General features: G+C 47.5%; 1 protein-coding gene across 9 annotated transcripts in view; it reads left to right on the top strand.

Annotated features, from left to right (window-relative positions):
* Nucleotides 1–18,130, top strand: part of Sorbs1 (sorbin and SH3 domain containing 1) — a 226,148-nt gene that overhangs the window by 19,682 nt on the left and 188,336 nt on the right. Inside the window, exon 1 of one of the 9 annotated variants that reach the window (XM_029472827.1) lies at nucleotides 3,170–3,319. The exons of 6 other annotated variants lie outside the window; for them this stretch is intronic. The gene's annotated coding sequence lies outside the window, so the exon portion shown is untranslated. Of the gene's footprint in view, nucleotides 1–3,169; nucleotides 3,320–3,474; nucleotides 3,850–12,110; nucleotides 12,713–18,130 lie in introns of those variants that run through there. 2 more of the 9 variants (XM_029472829.1, XM_029472828.1) reach the window with 2 other exon arrangements.

Genomic DNA, 18,130 nt, shown 5'->3' with positions numbered 1-18,130 from the left:
GTCAGGCAACCCTGTGCTCCCGCTACCCCGGCGCTGATCCAGCCGGATGAGGCCTGTGGTCCTACCTCATTACTCATTTATATAGTACCCTGTGCATTGATTATTCACGGAAGCCTGGAGGGCTGACCTTTGAGCTTGGTTTTCCAATGTGAAAGGGCATGCACTGTAGATTCCAAAGTGTCTCCTATTGCTTAGAGTCTGTGTGCTACTTGGTAGCTGTGCACATGAGCAGTTTCCTTCTCTGATATATGAACATACAAAATCATTTGCAGGTTACCCTTCTCTCCTTGGATTGTCTTTAGTCAGGGCAATGCCAGGGTTGGGTGACTGTCTCCTGTGAGCACAGGATGTATTGGCCAAGGCTCACAGTTTGTTTTAGCAAGTAGGGTGGGACATGGGGACATTTCCCTGATGTCTTGTTACTAGGGAGTCTTTCTAAGGCCAGTGCAGCACAGATACTGGGTTCTCCTGCTCTTGGCCTTGCTTCCTAGACAGTGAGCATGGCAGACTGTGACAGGGGACTGGCAGGATCTTGAAGGTAGAGGATGAGGTAGGTAGGACTGGAACTGGAGCTGGGAGATCTAAATCACTGCTCCAGTGGCCTGGTCAGTAGAGATCTGGGTAGAGAAGCTAAGGCCAGAGTAGGAACTGTTTTTAAGCCGAACAAAGAGAACAGAGGCTCCGGAGAAAGCAAAATCCCAACAGGGATTGAAATTACAGAAGCTGGAGGAAGCCGGGAGAGCCTCAGGCTTCCGCAGGGTTTGGTGGTGACTGCTGAAAATCAGATTACCAGGCCCACAAACCCTGACCAAGGTATCGAAGGCCTTCTCAGACCATTTTCTGTTTGCTTTGTGGTACATGGTGCATAAGTGAGCCAGCACTGGCAGGTGTGAGGGGGCGAGGCCTCTTGGGAACTGGGAAATATTAGTCATCCCTGCGCACTGATAGAAGATATGCGCCTTGTCAAGACAGCTGTTGTGGGAGGCCCCACGGCTGCCAGCCAGCCTGCATGACAGTCCACGTTCTTGGCGTTATCTTTAATTATTAAAGTTCTGGGCTATTTAAGTGCTCACCTGAAGGCTCATTGTGAATAATTTTCCCTTTCTCAGCTCGAGCAGAGGAGTTTGTGGCCTGTGGTTCTGCATTCCACAGGTGGCTCTCGCAAGGAACCCTTAGGAAAGATGCCCTTGATTGCAGGGTGCAGTCCTTGTGGGCTGCGTGCGCTTGCTTTTGAATTTATTTTGAGTGAGTCCTTAATTTTGTGAATATAGCGTCTATTTATTTATTTATTTATTTATAACTGTAGGCCAGTCAGAGAGACTGCTGCTGGAATATGTAAAATAGTTAATACGTCATTAAACGGCCAGGAGCCTTTGGTTGGTGGTACCTATGGCAACCTGCATAGCGTTTAGGAATCTTTTGGGATTCTGGACTTCTCAGAAAAGATGGAGCAGGAAGTTTGGGGGTGCCTGAGAGCTTACGGGCTAGGCTTGTCCTTGAGGCTAGAGTTAGGGTAGGGCTGAGCCAGTCCTCCAGAGGTTGGAGGTCAGGAGTGGGCTAGATGGGAGGAGAGTAGAACTGGAGAGGAGACTCAGGTTCCTCTAGGGTTGGCTCATTTTTTAGTTTTATTGGTCTCTGAGTCCTGGTGTTTACTATCCTCTCGCCAGCCCCAGGACTTCAGCATGTGTAGGTCCTTGGCCTCCTGTACTCTTTTCTCCCTTCATGTCAGCTCCGGTCATCCTTGGATCCCACCTGAAGCACCATGTGCTGAGACCTCTGACCCTGCAGACTAAATTAACCTCTTAGTGTCTCATGGTTCTGTAGCTCTGGACAGAACATTCTTCATAGCATTTGTCTCAGCTGCTATGTAAGGCTGGTCGGTGTGCCAGTCCCACCAGTCTGTTGGCTCCCTGAAGAGAATGGCAGGGCCATGTCTTGTCACCACCACATCCCAGCAAGTAGCTGGCTCACAGCAGGTGCTATAGCTGTAGTGTAAATTAAATCATTTGATTATTTGCTAAGTTTTGGAGTTTTATACAAGATTCCTGGAAAACAAAGAAATGATACCACCATCACCACCACCACCACCAATAATAATAATAATAATACCAATAATAATAATAATAACAGCAACAACCCCTTCTTTCCTCAACAGAGTCTTCAAGATATCCACTGAAGTACAGGAGGAAACAATTATAGTTGAAGTTCTATTTATTCTTTAAAAGAAATGCATGGATTTCTTATTTATAGTACTATAGATTTTATAGTTAGCTCATAAGTAAATATGTCTAAAGCTATTTAACTAACAGGAAGGTGAGAGTGGAAACTGGTGACTGTTGCTCTCAGGAAGAGGTTGGTAAGTGGTGGGGCTTTTACATTAATGTATGATGCCCATACGTTACCTGCGTTAGGTGAGGGTGACACGTGGACACACAGGAAGGGGTGGGACCTGAACCGACAGAAGGCATTCCCAGTAGAAGACCGAGAAACTGGCACATGCAAAGGCAGGGTGGTATGGAAGGCCTTTAGTGAGGGCAGATACTGTAACATGGCTGGAGTGTGAGACAGAAGGAAGGGCTTCTGGGTGCCCTCTACACTGATTGGGGGCATTTGAGAATGGAGACTCCCAGCTAGGAAAAGCTGGGCAGGACAGACCTGGGGTGGTAGGGAAGAAGAGAGTTGTGCAAAGGTGCCTTAGGAAGTCACAGCATAAGGAATATGTAGGAGTCACAAGAACGTGGCAGTGTTGGGGAGGAGGGACCATGCCGTAAACACTGAATGTGCTCCAGGTCATACAGCTCCTGGTCTTCATTGCACAGTGGTGGATGGGTCGCCTCTCTAGAACCTTCATCAGACCGCTCTGTGAAGTTCTTATTTTTCTCTACCTGGCATAGTTTTTACCTTAATATGATTTACTGTTCTGTGCTACAACAGTGCATATGAATGCGGTGTATGTATGTAAATGTGCGTACTTGGTGTTTCCTTACCTGTGTAATCAAGCTCACTCTTTGGCCTTCCCTTTCTTTTTTGTTTTGTTTTTTTGTTTTCAAGTCCAAGACATGAAGTAATTACGTAATTAGACTCCACATTGAGTGTGGCTAGATAAGGTGTAATTAAAGAAGAAAGCCTAATTTTGGAAGAATGATAAGAGGTCATTTGACTCAGTCTGGGCCCAAATCCAATCTTGGAAGAACAGTAAGAGGTCATTTGGATATAGGGAGCTTGAGGCCACCCTGGAGCCCAGACTGGCCTGAGAGCTAGATGGATTCCATTTCAATTCACTGTGGAAGCCATTCAGTGGGCATCCTCTTGATACAGGGTGAGTCAGTACCAGAAGACCTGGATTTCAGGGAGGGCATGAGGGGACATGGCTTAAGAATGATTAGGATATTCTAGACCAGGAGTTCAAGACAACTGGGGTGGACATGGACGTGGCGGGTGAGGGTAGGGTAGAGGCAGGTGCCCTTTAAGCCATGCTTTGGAAGGAAAGGAGAATTTCAAGTGCAAGGACAAGAGGCACTTGGATATTTTGAGGATGAATGCCAGCGCCAAGGTTGGAGGTAGAAGGGACATGGCCGTGTTGGTCATTTTGTGGTCTGGCGAGGTCATGCTTCTGTGGCCTTGGCAGTTTGACAGACAGCAGTAGGCTGATCACGGTTATGTAGTGGTGTCTGGGTGGAGGAGTTACTGTTGTTGCAGGTGGTAGAGGTCGGGGCAGGCTTCCTTTAAACAGGTTTGGTAGGAGATCAGAGGGGTAGATGGGTTCAAAAGGAGAGAAGGAAGTTGTATGAACCAGGAAAGTCCTGCTTTTACTCCAGCCCTGCTTTGGAACCAGCAGAGAGATCTTAGGTCAGTCACTTCCTTTCCTGAGCCTGGGAGAGTCACCACTACGGTTTGGGCTTCTTTCAGACTCTCTAGTCATCAGAGCCCTGGGCTCTGGGGCAAAGGGAAGGATCTGGGGTGAGGACTTGTGGGGCCACCTCAAGGTGGTGAGAGAAGAAACCACAGAGTCCTCTTTCTTGTCCTCACAGAATGGGCGGGAGGCAGGGGAGGCGCTCTGGTGACCAGGTTTGAGTCATCTTACATTTCTGAGACTGACATAATGTATGTAGAACCTCATCGTGTGTCAGTGTTGAAAATTAAGTGCTCCATTCTGGGGCGGAACAGAGGAGTTAGTTCATCTTCCTGAACTCACAGAAAGGAAGTTGTTCGCTTAAGGACCTGCTAAACTTGCCGTCTCCCCCAAGGCCAATCTTGGGAAACTTCTCTGGCTTCAATCTTGAGGAGCTCTGTGCAAAGAAGGCTGCAAGGCAAAGGAGCAGAGCCTTGAAGGCTGAGCTGCAGGGGTAGAGAGGAAGGACTTCCAGAGCAGAGAACAATTGTAGCTATGATGCAGACCTCACTGTAGTGAGTCCAGGAAGCAGGAGGGCAGGCTATGCTCTCCCTTGTTTGCTTGTCTGCTTGCTTGGTTTTGAAATAGGGTCTCACTGTGTAGCCTTGGCTGGCCGGGAGACCAGGTTGGTCTCAACCTCAGAGATCTTATCCACCTCTTCCTCTGGCGTGCCGGGATTGAAGGCGTGTGCTGTCACGTCCAGCATACTTTCTGAATACTCTGTGTATACTAGCTGCTTCACGTGCGTTCTTGGTCTCAGTGTCATAATTGCGATGGCTCATTTGGGTCGTCAGCTTGATTCACTTGGGGTGAGGGAACGTAACTTAGGAATTAATTGCTTTTATCAGATTGACTTCTAGTGAGCATTTTCTTGATTGCTAATTGATCCAAGGCCCCAGCCTACAGTGGACGGTGTCACCTCTGGGCATGTGGTAGCTGAGTAAGCATTCCTCTGTGGTCTCTGCTTGAGGTTCCTGCCTCGAGCTCCAGCCGTGGGTTCCCCTTAATGATGGACTCTAACCTGTAAGCCAAATTGAGGCCTTTCTTTCCAAGCTAGATTTGGTCCTGATGTTTTATCACAGCAACAAAGAGCAAACTGGGACAATAATCCTTTCATCATTTCTGCCTCTGTTATTATCCTGGGCCACAGATAAGGTTGTGGGTTTGGAGGGAGGAACTTGTTTCTCTAGGGTCTTAGTGGTATTTCATTTTATTTCCATTCCCAACTCCTGTGGCAATAAATACCTGTTATTCTGCTGGCTGCCTTGGAAATGTAGGGCAGAGAGAGTGACTTGACTTTATGATGCTCATGCCCAAGTTAAGCGCTTTTCTAAAACACGGCTTTAACTCCTGTTCCTGGCACAGCATTCCAGAATAGTTCAAAACCGTCGTAACTGCTGCCGGGGGCACTCAGTGCTCATCATGGCCAGACCCCTGATTCACAGATTTGGAAACTGGGACGCAGGAAGGAGAGAGGATATGTTGAGGTCAGGGGCAGAGTGGAGATGAGACGTGGAAGTCTGAAGACTGGACCTTAGAGCTATTTTAAGGCTCCCTGTGGAAAAGTTTGTATTTAGACAACAATGGAGACCTTTGTCCAGAGAGTTGTTGTGGGCAAGGTTGAGTCTGAGCGGTCCTCTGTGTGTTTGTGCGCACGCAGTTGTGTTTCCTTCACTAGAACCTCAGATGTCTTTGAACTAGCCCAAAGGATTCCTTCAGACCAAAGGCTTTGAACAGGTAGGAAGCACTTAGGAAGAAGGGGAAAGGTCAAAAGCCACAGAAATAGATGTGTAAACTGTAGGCTTGGCTAAGGGGAGTTTTTAGTGGTTGAACCCTGACCATATAAGGCAATCTTGAGGTGTCATATGACATTTCCATGGCTTTACTCTAAAGTAGGTACTCCCCTCCCACAGTTTTTCAGAAGGAACTAAGATTGTGACCCTACCCAAAGTCATATATTTGTAAGACAGGGCCAGGAGAGTGTGCTGGCCACTTTACTGTCACTGTGATAAGATACCTGGGATAATAAATATACAAGGAGGAAAGGTGTATTTGGCTCATAGTTTCAAAAGTCTTAGTCCGTGGCAGTCTGGCCTTATCATCAAGATCAGCAGCCCAGGATGGTGGAGGCATGCAAAGGGAGCTAAAGTGCTATGGCGGATGGACAGGAGACAGAAAGACAGGATGGGTCCAGTACCCTTGTCATGGGCAGTCCTGTGTTCCTTTCTTAGGCTCTACCTTCTAGACATGCCACCATTCCCCAGTAACATTGCTGGCTGGGGACCAAGTCTTCAACACTTAGGCCTTTAAAGATCCACACTATAGCTGGGCGAGGTGCCCCATGCCTTGGTTCCAATGCTCAGAGACAGGTGGGTCTCTGAGTTCAAGGCCAGCCTGGTCTACAGAGCAAGTGCTAGGGCGGCCAGGGCTACACAGAGAAATTGTGTCAGTCTAATGCCCTATCTTTACACACACACACACACACACACACACGAGAGAGAGAGAGAGAGAGAGAGAGAGAGAGAGAGAGAGAGAGAGAGAGGTAGAAGTGTTTTAGGTTTTGTTGGTTTGTTGGTTTGTTTGTTTGTTTGTTTTTTACTGACATCTAATAGACAGTTGATGACACGGAGTGAGCAAATGGTCAGAGATGGTGGGCCTAAGGTCTGCTGGGCAGCTGTAGCCTTTGGTGGCTGGACCCTGTGATATGGTCAGGTTGCGAAAGACAGAAAGGTGGATGGAGTCAGAAGGTGTGAGCTGGATTTCAGGATCCGCAACAGCAACTGGATCTGTCCTATGGGAGGATGGCCGAGATCACCTCCTTGCTTTCTGGGAGTGGTTTTGCCATGCTCCCAGTGTAATTACTAACAGCGCCCCTGGCAGTTTCAAATATGCCCGTGTGGGTGGTAAATTTTATGGCTCAGCAGTCCATGAGGCACCGTGGAACAGAGTCTGTGAGGGTTTCACAGTGGGACATAGTTGAGCAGGTTTAGGAAGGAGAGTGGCCCTAGGACCATGGAGTCTGGAGGCAGGTGATGAGACGCCCTCTAGGCTGGCAGTTCAGGCCTGACCTCAGGAGCTGCAGAGATACCCAGGGAGTAGTTATTGAAATGACACCACGCAGTTCCTAAAGCGGGTCCAGGCAGCTCTCCTGACAAGCGTTCTTCGAACTGAAAGTTATGATTGATAAGAAAAAGAAATACTACAATGTGCCCATTTCCTGAACAATTAAGAGCCAGAGAAGCGTCTGCCCAGCCTCTCCAAGGGCCTGGCACATCCCTTAGCTATTCACTTTCTTAAACCCGCCATTGTCCTCTGGAATTTAAAATAGGTTATGAATGTGCTTGATGTCAGGAGAGATAAATGTGTGAGGAGGACCGTAGTCAATACATTTCCTTTTTAAGTAGAGACAATATAAAGAGCTCGATTCAGCCCTGAATCAGTCTCGCTCTGTTGTCGTGATTGTGTAAAACCCGAGCTGCTCTGTGTCTGTGTCACACTGTGGATATTCCCCTCCGTCCCCCCAGCCTAGCAGCCCCCATGGACTCCCAGCCTTTTTAGGCCATGCACAGCTAGCTCTCCTCACTCAGGCCGGTTTGTGGGCCCTGCAAAGACGTGGTATGATGAGTGTTGGGCGATTGGGTGTTCTGTCTAGGGGAGCTCTTCGGGGTGGCCATTCAGGGGTGCTCCCAAACGAACCTTTTGACCTGGAGAAAGTTGGGAAGAAGATGATTAACCTTTTGAATGTTTGATATGCAGAGTTTAGAAGTCAGAACACTATTAAAAATACGCAGGTAGCTGTAGCTACTTCTCTTCCGTGTCTGCTCTCCTCCTTAGGCTCAGTTAGGCAGAGTGAGCTGAGCGTGTAGTCCAGTTTTCCCAGTGCGTTTCCAGTGTTTGTTTTTGTCCCAGCATATGGTCAGGGGCATTCCCTTCCTCAGTCGTTATGTCACTCAACAGATAGTTTCTTGTGTATTCTTCCCCGATGTCTGAAGGCAGGTTCATGGATAAAGGGGAAAGGATAGAATAGTTGCTTGTATCACTTAACAGTTTGTCCTGGAAACTGTGTCCAGGCAAATGGAGTGTCCTCATTTCGCTACACTGTCTCAGCGAAGCCTTTGTCCTTCCCTTAGTTTACTAATTAATTACTATTTGGGGAAGAAGCAAAAGGCTGTAGGAAGTGAAGACATCTAATTTTAAGACAAGTGCGCTCAGGAGTAGACTTTTATATTGGAAGTCATTCTTAGACAGAAATTTTGTGTTTGGCACATTGGAAGGAATGGCTTTACCTGTTCTGGTCGGAACCCTTAAGGCTGTAGTTCTCAGTCTTCCCAGTGTTGCAACCCTTTAATACAGTTCCTCATGCTGTGGTGACTTCCAACCATAAAATTATTTCATTGCTACTTCATGGCTGTAATTTTGCTATTGTTATGAATCGTAATGTAAATATCTTGATATGTAGCTGCAAAGGGGCCGCAGCCCACAGGTTGAGAACCACTGCCTTACGGTCTAGCTCAGGTGCCTCAGCTCTTTGGCAAGGCTTTCCTGACTCACTGACCACACTTCCTTGGTATCTCTAGTGATCCTCTTATCCTTCCCTCTATCCATCTGTCAATGTCCAACATTATACCAGTCAGTGTTCAGCGAGCCCTTCCTAGTGTCAAGATCTTTGTTAGATATATACTTAGGAAGATGATGTGACCTTTGCTCAGAGAGTTAGAAGAGTGTTAACCTTAGACCCAGGGTGCAGAGGGTGCCTGGCCTCTGTGGAGCTTGGGAGGGATGGGGAGAATTCTGAAGATGGTGCTTGCTCTTTGGTTTCTATTACATTTGCCTTATTTGGGCTGTTAGATCTGTGATCTTTATGTCCTCTCCAGCCCTGGCCCCTGTCCTGTCACTACAGTCCCTGGTGTGGTATTTTGCATTTAGTAGCTATTCAGGCATTTCTTGAACAGGGTGAAAAAAAAGCCCACTTTAGTTAAGTAAACCTAAAAATCAAATGCATTAACATTGCCAGGCAGAGGTGAGGTGTTCTGCACTGCTCTTAGCCGTCATGACCTGTGTGATCAGCTGGTATCCTCTAAGTTACTGCCTTCCCCTCCCTTTAGTCTGTCTCTATCAACCTAAGGAGTTTCTGTCCTTCCCTCTACACGTTAGCTCTGCCATCCTGAGAAAACACCCTCCCTGACAGTGCTGCAGAAAAGGGAGCCATAAGCCCTCCCCTACTCTGGAATCATGATCCTTTGGGCTCTTCTGTCTGGTGGCTCAGTGACTCTTCCTTTCATCTAATAACTTCAGCTTCCTTTGTAGCTTCCTGGTGCCACAGGGCTGATCGGTCCAGGATAAGAGATACCGAGTCCCGGAAATTGACCTTTTACTACAGTTAAAAAGGCCGCAGGGAGAATGGTGACGACCAGTTGCGTAGCCTTGAGCCCTTCCGTGCCAAGTGGACAGTGGTTAGCATGGCAGGGAGTTCTGGGTCCCCAGCTGTGGTGGCTCAGGAGCAGCAACGGTGTTGGGTTGTCACGGGAGAGGCTTTTGGCCAGATGTTAGCAGCTGGTTTCCTAAGTGTGTAGAAGCAGCCTCTGGGAGGAAGAGGTGAGTTTTGCTTCACAGCCCAGCTTTCCCTCATCTTTCCTTCCCACAGTAGCTTTTCTCAGGAAGTAGGGAGGCCGGATGGTCTCTCTCTCTCTCTCTGGGAAGTCTGTTCTGAGTTGATGTTTTAAATGCAGACTGTGTGCCCGGCACCGCTCTGGAGTCACCGTGGCCTGTGAGATCAGTTATCCTTAAACTTTGGGGAGCAGAAAGACCCTTTGGGGTGCTTATGTGTATTCTTCCCTGTTAGGATGCAAACGCCTGCATTTTTAATATGTTCCCTAGGCTGTGCAGCCTGTGTCTGGATATTTTCAGCTTGAGGTAACAAAACCTAAGCTAAAACGGCTGGTGGCAACTGGGAAACTAATTATTTCTTAAACAGGAGGCGTTTCTTGTGGCCTGTACTGTGAATTGTGACACCCTGACTTGAGACATAGGGTGGGCTTTAGAGTTGACTATTGTGATGCCTGAGTGAGGGCAGCAAGTCTCCCCAGGTCCTGCTCGCCTTGCTGTCATTAGCATTGAGGGCTGCAGCGTTTCCACACCTGTCAGGCTTGCACTTCAGGCCTGAAGGCTACAGATAGATGCTGGCAGTCTCTCGGGACTCGGGAGCTTTTGGAGGAACATCACATACTCTCTCTATCTTCCACTATAGGCTGGGGTTAAGTCTTTCTGAGTCAGTCATGGAGCAATCATTCCTAGTGGAAAGGGATTACACTTCTTGTTCACAGAGTGGAGAAGTGTGTGTGTGGGGTGGCGTTTCCAGACCCAGAGGTAGGGTGGGCTTTACTCTGTGGTAAAACAGGGGCAGTACCCGAACAAACAGAGGCTTGGTCCGAAAGGGGGAAGCAGCATCCCAGGCTGGCAAGGCTCCCACCAGGACCCCCGCACACAGGTGCTTCGCCATACACCCAGGGAATAAATAGGGACAACACTGGCTGTGATGTCCTGTGCCCTCAGGGTTGCTGGAAAGGTTATCTCTCTAGTGCAGCTGAGGAAATGAACCTCAGCGAGGCTTAGTAACTGGTCTCAGAAAAAAACGCTTAGTTGGGGGGTTGGGAGAGAGAAGTGAGTTGTGTGAGACACCATTAGCTCAGAGACTGCAGACATCTTTAACATCTCTGATGTCCAAGCAGCCCCCTACAATTCTCCACCTCCTCCTCCATGGTGGTAATTATTCCTGGCAGGAGGCCTTCTTCAGGCCAAGAGTAAAATCTACCACACTTTCTCTACCCCCAAGTTGATGATGCATGAAAAAGGATAATAGTTGTGTGAGCTCCTGTTTTTTGTAAGGGAGGTCAACCTGTCATCCCTTGTGCCCAACGTGCCGTGCATATATTGCTTCAAATCTGAGACGTTAACCTATGAGGCTTGGTGTATCATCCGTGCTCTATGGATGGAGAAACAGAGGTGAAGGGGTGTGGCTGGAGGGGGGGGGTGGTTTGCACAGTTTAGGAGGCAGACTGCCTGCCTCCTGGCCGTGCTACTTCTCCATGCAGTCAGTCCAAGGCTTATCAGTGGTGGCCAGCTTTGTTATACCCCTGAAGGAAGGCACTCAGGAAAGGGGGTTTCAGTGTCATGGGTTTCCAAAGGAGCTGAATGTTCCTCAAGGGAATAATTCTCAGGGCAGTAGGAAACATATCCTGAGCACAATAAACACAAGAGAGAGTCAGGAAATCTTGTTTCAGTATCACAGATAAAATGTGACGAGACGGGGCAAAACCCTCAGAAAGGCTTCAAAGGTTGTTGTCTTCAAAAATGGGAGGTTCTGAGGGTAAGGAGCCAGTGCTGACCGAGTAGACTCGTAATAAATGTGGGTAGCATAGCAGCAGTGGGTAGAGCATCTCACCACTTCTCTGGGAGCCCCCGTTCTGCTGCTGTCCTTTCTGGGCAGTGCCCACATTTACAAAGCAGGGTCCTGACTTGCTCAGTGGGTAGAAGGATCAGATCAGAGAGGTGAAGGGGGAGTCTGCAGAGCCGTGCAAAGCATGGCACAGGGTTGAGACTGCCGTGTCTTAAGCTTAGTGCAGCCTCCCTGGCTGAGAGCTTTTAGTTGCCCAGAGTATGTGGACTCACCACATCTGGTTGGAGGGCAGCAGTCTAGCTTTGGCCTCTCTTTTTCAGTGGAATCTTCTGTCTGCAAACCTCCTCTCTCTTGAGTTTGGAGTCTCTCTTTTGGCTTGTGCCCTGGGCAGTCTTGGATGGGAGACTGCCACCTTGCCAGAGGCCCGTGGGGAACTAATGAGTGGTGTAATGAGCAGAGAGAAGTGCCTATGCTCAGTGTGGGAGGGAGGGAAGGGGGAAAGAAGGGGAGAGGGAGAGAGAGAGGGAGACAGAGAGAGTGGGAGGCAGAGAGAGGGGAAGAGAACAGGTGGTCATGTTCTAGAGAGTCCTCTCAGAGACTCCTGTGCCAGGTATGGAAGAGTGAGGAGGAGGGGGTTGTGCACGGAGGGTGGACCACAAGTGTGTCCAAGGGGCATCAATCTGAGGCTCTTTCCAAGTACAGCATACACCAGTCTGATCATCCTGGCTCTGGAGAGAAAATAACTCCATCTTTCAGATATGAGCAAAAGAAATAACAGGCAGCCCTCCCGCCGCCTAGTGAAACCCATCTCCAGCTCGGTAGAGTTTTGAGTCTTCGTGGTAAGGTGCTGGATTAGTCTCTTCCTTCCTCTTTTTCTGCCCAGGCCCCGTTCATTAAACACCTTCTCAGTATTTGTTTTGCAAGTGTAACATGGCAGGCTGAGCTCGGAGCTGAGGTTTCACAGACAAAAGTCCTTGCCCTGGAGGAGCTGTCTCATAGGTAAACAAGATGATTACAAAGACGTATGAGAAGTGCTAACAGGCATGAGCAGGGTCCTGTGGGAGAAGGAGGAGGTGGCATCAGAGCCGGATTGCGTGGGAAGCGTGCCAGTTGCAGCCGCATCTTGGAAGGCATCCTAGGCAGAGGGAAGTTACAGCCTTCATTCTCGCAGTGAAAAAGTTCATGAAGACATGCCCCGTGATAGAGATGGCTGGTGTCCAGCCCATGCCCTGCCGGTGCTCCTAGTCGGGTGCCTAGGAAACCGCGTGACTGGAGTGTGGACAGAGTTCTCCTGCAACAGAAGAGCTCTGTTTAATTCAGTTAATATTTATTTACCAGTCTTTCTCAGAGTGGACCCTGTGTAGTGATCTTTGTGGATCTGACATTAATGGCTTACTTCATTTTCTGTTTCTGTGGCAAAGTAGGTAAGTCCGGATGCTTTATGGAGAAAGTTTATTTAGATCATAGTTCTTGAGACTCAAGAGCTTGTCCCCTAGCATCTGCTCTGCTCCAGAGAGGGTTGCCTGGTGGGTGGTATCACAGGGTTGGAGCACTGTGAGGAAAACATGGTGAGACAGGAAGGAAGGGGCCTGGAAGGAGACAGAGTCTTTCTAACAGTCTCTCTAACAGACTATTTTCTTGGGAATTAACCAACTCCAGTGAGGCTTCGATTCATCCATTTCTGAGAGTGTCTCCCTGTCTTAATTTCCTTCAACAGGGTTCCACCCCCTAAAAGTTCCAGTTCCTCAGTACTGCCACACTGGGACCTAAGTTGTCAGATTTAGACTTTTGGGGGACAGTCAAAGTGTACCTAGATTGTAGATATGTTTGGACATCTCTTACTTCCATGGCTTCCACTTTTTTTCTCATTCATACTGGACCAGTTCAGTCTTTGTTAAAAGGCTAGTGTGGAACCACATACCCTAGACTAGCAGGGGCTGCTCGTTAACACTCAGGACCCTTCCCTATTATAAGTGGTTTTTAATGCACAAAATAAACAACAGCTTTTCTTAGCTGCCCAGGAATTCCTACTTTCTTATCCTTTACCCTCAGGTATCTCTTAAGCAATTTCTATCCTAGGTCTTAACAGTTAAGAGTGTTGTCCTGTGGTTTTGTTCACTCCTGTTTCTGTCGTTTTGTCTTGTGGCTTTCCTCGTTCTTGTAAGTGCAGATGTCCAGCTAATAAATTGTGACGAACCCCTTGGCATTACCCAGGCAGTGGGGATCCACAGCTGCCTTTAAGCTGTGAAAGGGGTAGAGACCATAGTTACCAAGAAGGTAAGCCTTTTCTGTTTTCCTCCAGGGTCTTGCGTGGTTCTCTGCTCACAGTAGGTACATTGGAAGTGTTGTTAGCAGAATGGCTTTAACATAAAAATCACTATTGTGGTGTGTGTGCACACGTGCACTAGCATGCAGTGGCTTGTGGGTAGAGGTCAAAGGTCAGCTTCATAGCCTTGTTCTCTCCTTCCAGCTTTGTGTGGGTTCCTGAAATTGAACTCGGGTCCCCAACTTTTGTGGCAGTTGCCTTTACTCATGAAGTCATCCCACTGGCCAAGAATAGCTTTTTATGATATGCCAGTTATTCAGCTAGATTAAAAGCATGGAGTTTGAAGGGTGGATTGGTATGCTTTTGAATTTGCCCGTAGTTCTTTGCATGTTTGACTTTAATGGAAATTACCTGTTAGATGCAGGATTAGTGGCCGTGTAGAACAGCAGAGGGAGAAAGGCAGATCTTGTGTGTGTTTTCAGTACTTTGGTCATCTGATAGTTGTTCACTGTTAGTCACTTGGTTAGATAATCCCAAGAGTTAGTTAGCAACATCTCTCTTTTGTGTTGAGGGAAACTGAGGCACGGAAGTGTAGCAGTTGGTATAAGTTTATCCAATGAGACTATTGGTAGGCTAGCTCACCAAGAGTCAGTTGTGACTTAGAAAACATCCCCTCTCTACTGCATCACGTACAAGCTCAGTATAGTTTTATGGAACTGAGGTGGTGTGGATGTCAGCACCATGCTGTCTTGGAGTAGATAGGTGCTTTGTCACCTTTCTGTCACTTGGCTGTTTAGCTTCTGCTTGTTCCCTTCGAGGACAGGAGCCCTCTGCTTACTTAGCCAAACCACTGTACTTTCGAGTATGTATGTTGTCCCTGTTCTTGGGAGGTAGAGGCAGGAGGATTTAAGTTCAGGGTCATCCTTGGATCTCTTGTAGCCCAGGCTAGCTTAAACTGTACTGCTGAGGATGATTTTGAACGTCCGATCTTCCACCAATACCCAGAGTGCTGCATGTGTCAGTGTGTGCCACCATGCCTGGTTTTATGTGGGTCTGAGATAAACCTAAGGCTTTGGGCATATTAGGCGAGTGCTTTGCCAACTGAATTATATCTCTAGCCCAATAAATTCCTTAATATGCACTAAATTCAACTTGTGCTCCTGTTCTCTTGAGCACCCATGTCTCCTTTTGTGTGTGTGTGTGTGTGTGTATACACCCATGGGCAGATGTGTGTGTCCTTGCATGCATACAGAGGCCAAAGGAGGGGGTTCCTGCTCTATCTCTGCCTGCCTTGCTCTTTGAGACAGAGACTGTCTGTCAACCTGGAGCTCATTTTATAGAACACATTCTCCCACTGGACTTGCATTACAAGTTCATTGGTATAGTACACGTTGTAAAATGTTACGAGCTAATTACTAAGTGTAGTGACAGCTCTTTCTTCTAGGGAGTAGCTCTTACAGTCTTGCCTGGTCCCTGGGCCACAGCATCAGCATCACCTGGGAACCCTCCAGCTCCACCCATAGCCGAGAACTCTGAAACTCAGGGGTGGGGCTCCCAAGTCAGTTTTACAAGCTCTTGGTAGGTGCTTTTGATACTTGGCCTAGTTAGAGAACTGCTGTAGATTAGAACAGTAGCTCTGGCTTTCTGTTGCTGTGACAAAGACCATGACCAAAAGCAACCTGAGGAGGAAAGGACTTATTTCATCTTACAGCGGAAAGTCCAGCATGAAGGGAAAGCTGGGCAGGAACCTGGAGGCAGGAACTGAAGCAGATGCCAAGGAGGAACTCTGTTTATTGGCTTGCTCAGTTTGCTTATTTGCTTTTCTTTTAAAAAATATTTTAAAAATTAAAGTATAAAGTTATATCATGTAACTTTAATTTATAAAATGTTTTATCTTTAATGATGGTATTTAAATACTTTAACCCCTCTCGTAGCCCACCACCCACCAGAGGTATGGGAAAGAAAAGATACAGGGGAAGTGGACCTGTTTAGAAAGGTATTTTGGAGCAACTCCTGTCTGTGTTGTCTGGAAATCAGCAGTTTAGTTTATAGGTTAGCGGGCAGTGGCAGCTCATTCCACCCCAAAACACTTCACAGCAGTCTAGTTCTGTAGAGTTGGGTTAGCAACAGTGGTGACATAACTTAGCAGAGACAGCCAGGCCTCAGCCTTGGCTCCAGTCAGCAGGACAGACAGACCTGGAGGGACACCAGGAGACGTTCTCAGCTGTGCCTTTCTCAGGGAAGTGAAGATCAGTGAAGACATAGACCCACAGGTGTTGCACAGCTAGCTGTACCAGCAAGCCAAGCTTGCTCTGTCACTTGGAGTCTTATTTATACCCTCTAAAAGGTGTCTTGCCTTAGCATGTGCATCCAATCAGCCCGAGCCCACAGAAGTGGCAAGAAACTGCAGCACACCACCAGAAGTTTTTTGATGCGTTTCTCTCTATGGCGTTCCCACAATGTAGCTTAACTATGCAATGTAAGGCAGACCAATACATGCATGTCCTTAGCGAAGAATCCTTCACAGGTCCTTTCACGTGCTTGCTTTAGCAGAGCATCCTTTCTCCTGTGTCTGCTTCAGTGAAACATTTCTTTATGAGTCTGCCCCAGTCTTTCACCTGTGCTTGCTTCAGGAAAACACTCCTTCATGTGTTTGCCCCAGCAAAACACCTTCTAACACAACTGCCTCTCCAAAGAACCCTTAAGTTTCTACTTTAATATCATTTCACCTTTTTCCTTTCCTCCCCCCTAGGCTACCCCCTTGTGTCTTTCCTCCAATCCTCTGATGCCTTCCCCAGCTCTCTAATTAATAGCCTCTTAATAGCTATTGTTGCATGTGTGTGTGTATATGCCTGAACATGGAAATGCAGCCTGATGAGTTTATTTTTGTTGTTTGTGTATGTGTGGTTTCAGGGATGTTCACTTTACAGTGGATGAACAGGGAGCACATCCCTCTAATTCTCTCTCTCTCTCTCTCTCTCTCTCTCTCTCTCTCTCTCTCTCCTATACACACATCATAAGTTATCTGTATATCTATTGATGTTTTCATTGTTCAGGGCTCGTTTATGCAGGTAGTTCTGGGAGAGACAGTCTCACGGCAGATATCATGGTATTCTGGCTCTCATAATCTTTCTGTCTCCTCTTCTGTCATGTTCCCTGACCATAGATGCAGGAGCCATGCTGTAGATTCTGCCTTTGCGTCCGGGCTCTAGTCTGTTGTGTCAAGTTGTGATTTTGTCAGTTTGCTTCTTTGCATATTCCAGAACCGTCTGCCCAGGCATGGCACTGCCCACAGTGGGCTGGTTCCTTCCATGCCAATCACCAATCAAAACAATGCCCACAGGCCTGCCTACATGCCAATCGTATGGAGGTATTTTCTTATCCTTCTTCTCAGATGATGCTAGCTGTATCAAGATAACAAATTAAGCAGCGTATGTGCACACTAAACTCACCGGAGGGTCTGATCCTAGCCAAGCCTGAGAGTGCCATTCCCACTGCAGGGCCCAGTCGGGAGGGACAGGGTATGGGGTGAGGAGCAGACTTTGCTGTTGACCTGGCTTGGTTTGAGTCTAGGTTCTTTGCTTTCCGTTCCCGAGTCTGTTGGCGAGAGGACCCTGGTCTGGATTTCATACTTGCAAACTGAAAGGATGAAGATCCTCTCCCCAGGGTTCTCATTACAGTTAGTGGGATGATGCTCAGAGGCTTCCTGTGCAGTGTCAGGACAGTCTCTCAGAAGGACTGAATGCACTGGTGCTAGCCAGGGGAGGTTGGAGATAACAGTATTCACCTTCCACCCTTGGCCCTTTTCCTCCATACTACGAATCTTTAAGCTCAGTGGTTCTCAACCTTCCTAATGTTGTGACCCTCATGTTGTGGTGACCCCCAACCATAAAATACTTCATTGCTACTTCATAACTGTAATTTTGCTGTTACCAATTGTAATGCAAATGTCTAATATGCAATATTTCTAATATGAGACCTTGTGAAAGGGTCATTTGACCCCAAGGGTTCACGACCCACAGGTTGAGAAACAGTGCTTTAGGTTTTCTTTCTGGGGGCCAAACTGTTAGCCTCCTCTTTTGGCCAGACTCTCTGTTTTATCTTTTATTCTTCCTTAAAAGGCACCATCGAACCATTGAAATCGACAGCATTTACTTGGGTTATAAAATTATATTTGTTAAAAAATTTCCTAGAGGAGTAGTTGTGCATTTGAGGTGTGTGTGTGTGTGTGTGTTTATATGTTCTTACAGAATTGTATGTAGCAAAAGAGTGGAGTAACCCAAAGCCCATCAGCATAAAATATCTGCACAGTGGAAGGCGGTGCTGACAGGGAAACAATGAAGCAGTTCAAGTGTCAGGTGCAGGCATTGGGTTCTGCGGGATTGGAACTGTGTATATGACGTGCTACGTATGGTTTGTACCAAAGGCAGGGTAGATATTGATTTGCTTGGGTGTTCATAGTTCCTCTAAAAGGGTCCATGAGAAAGGGCAGATGTTGACTGAGGGGGTTACATCTCGGTGGCCTCTTGTGTGCAAGGCCCTGGGTCCAATCCCTACACCACAAAAGAGGAAAAAT

This window comes from Mus caroli, chromosome 19, assembly GCF_900094665.2.
Source record: "Mus caroli chromosome 19, CAROLI_EIJ_v1.1, whole genome shotgun sequence".
Lineage (NCBI taxonomy): Eukaryota > Metazoa > Chordata > Mammalia > Rodentia > Muridae > Mus > Mus caroli.
This window is presented reverse-complemented; position numbering and strand designations above follow the sequence as displayed.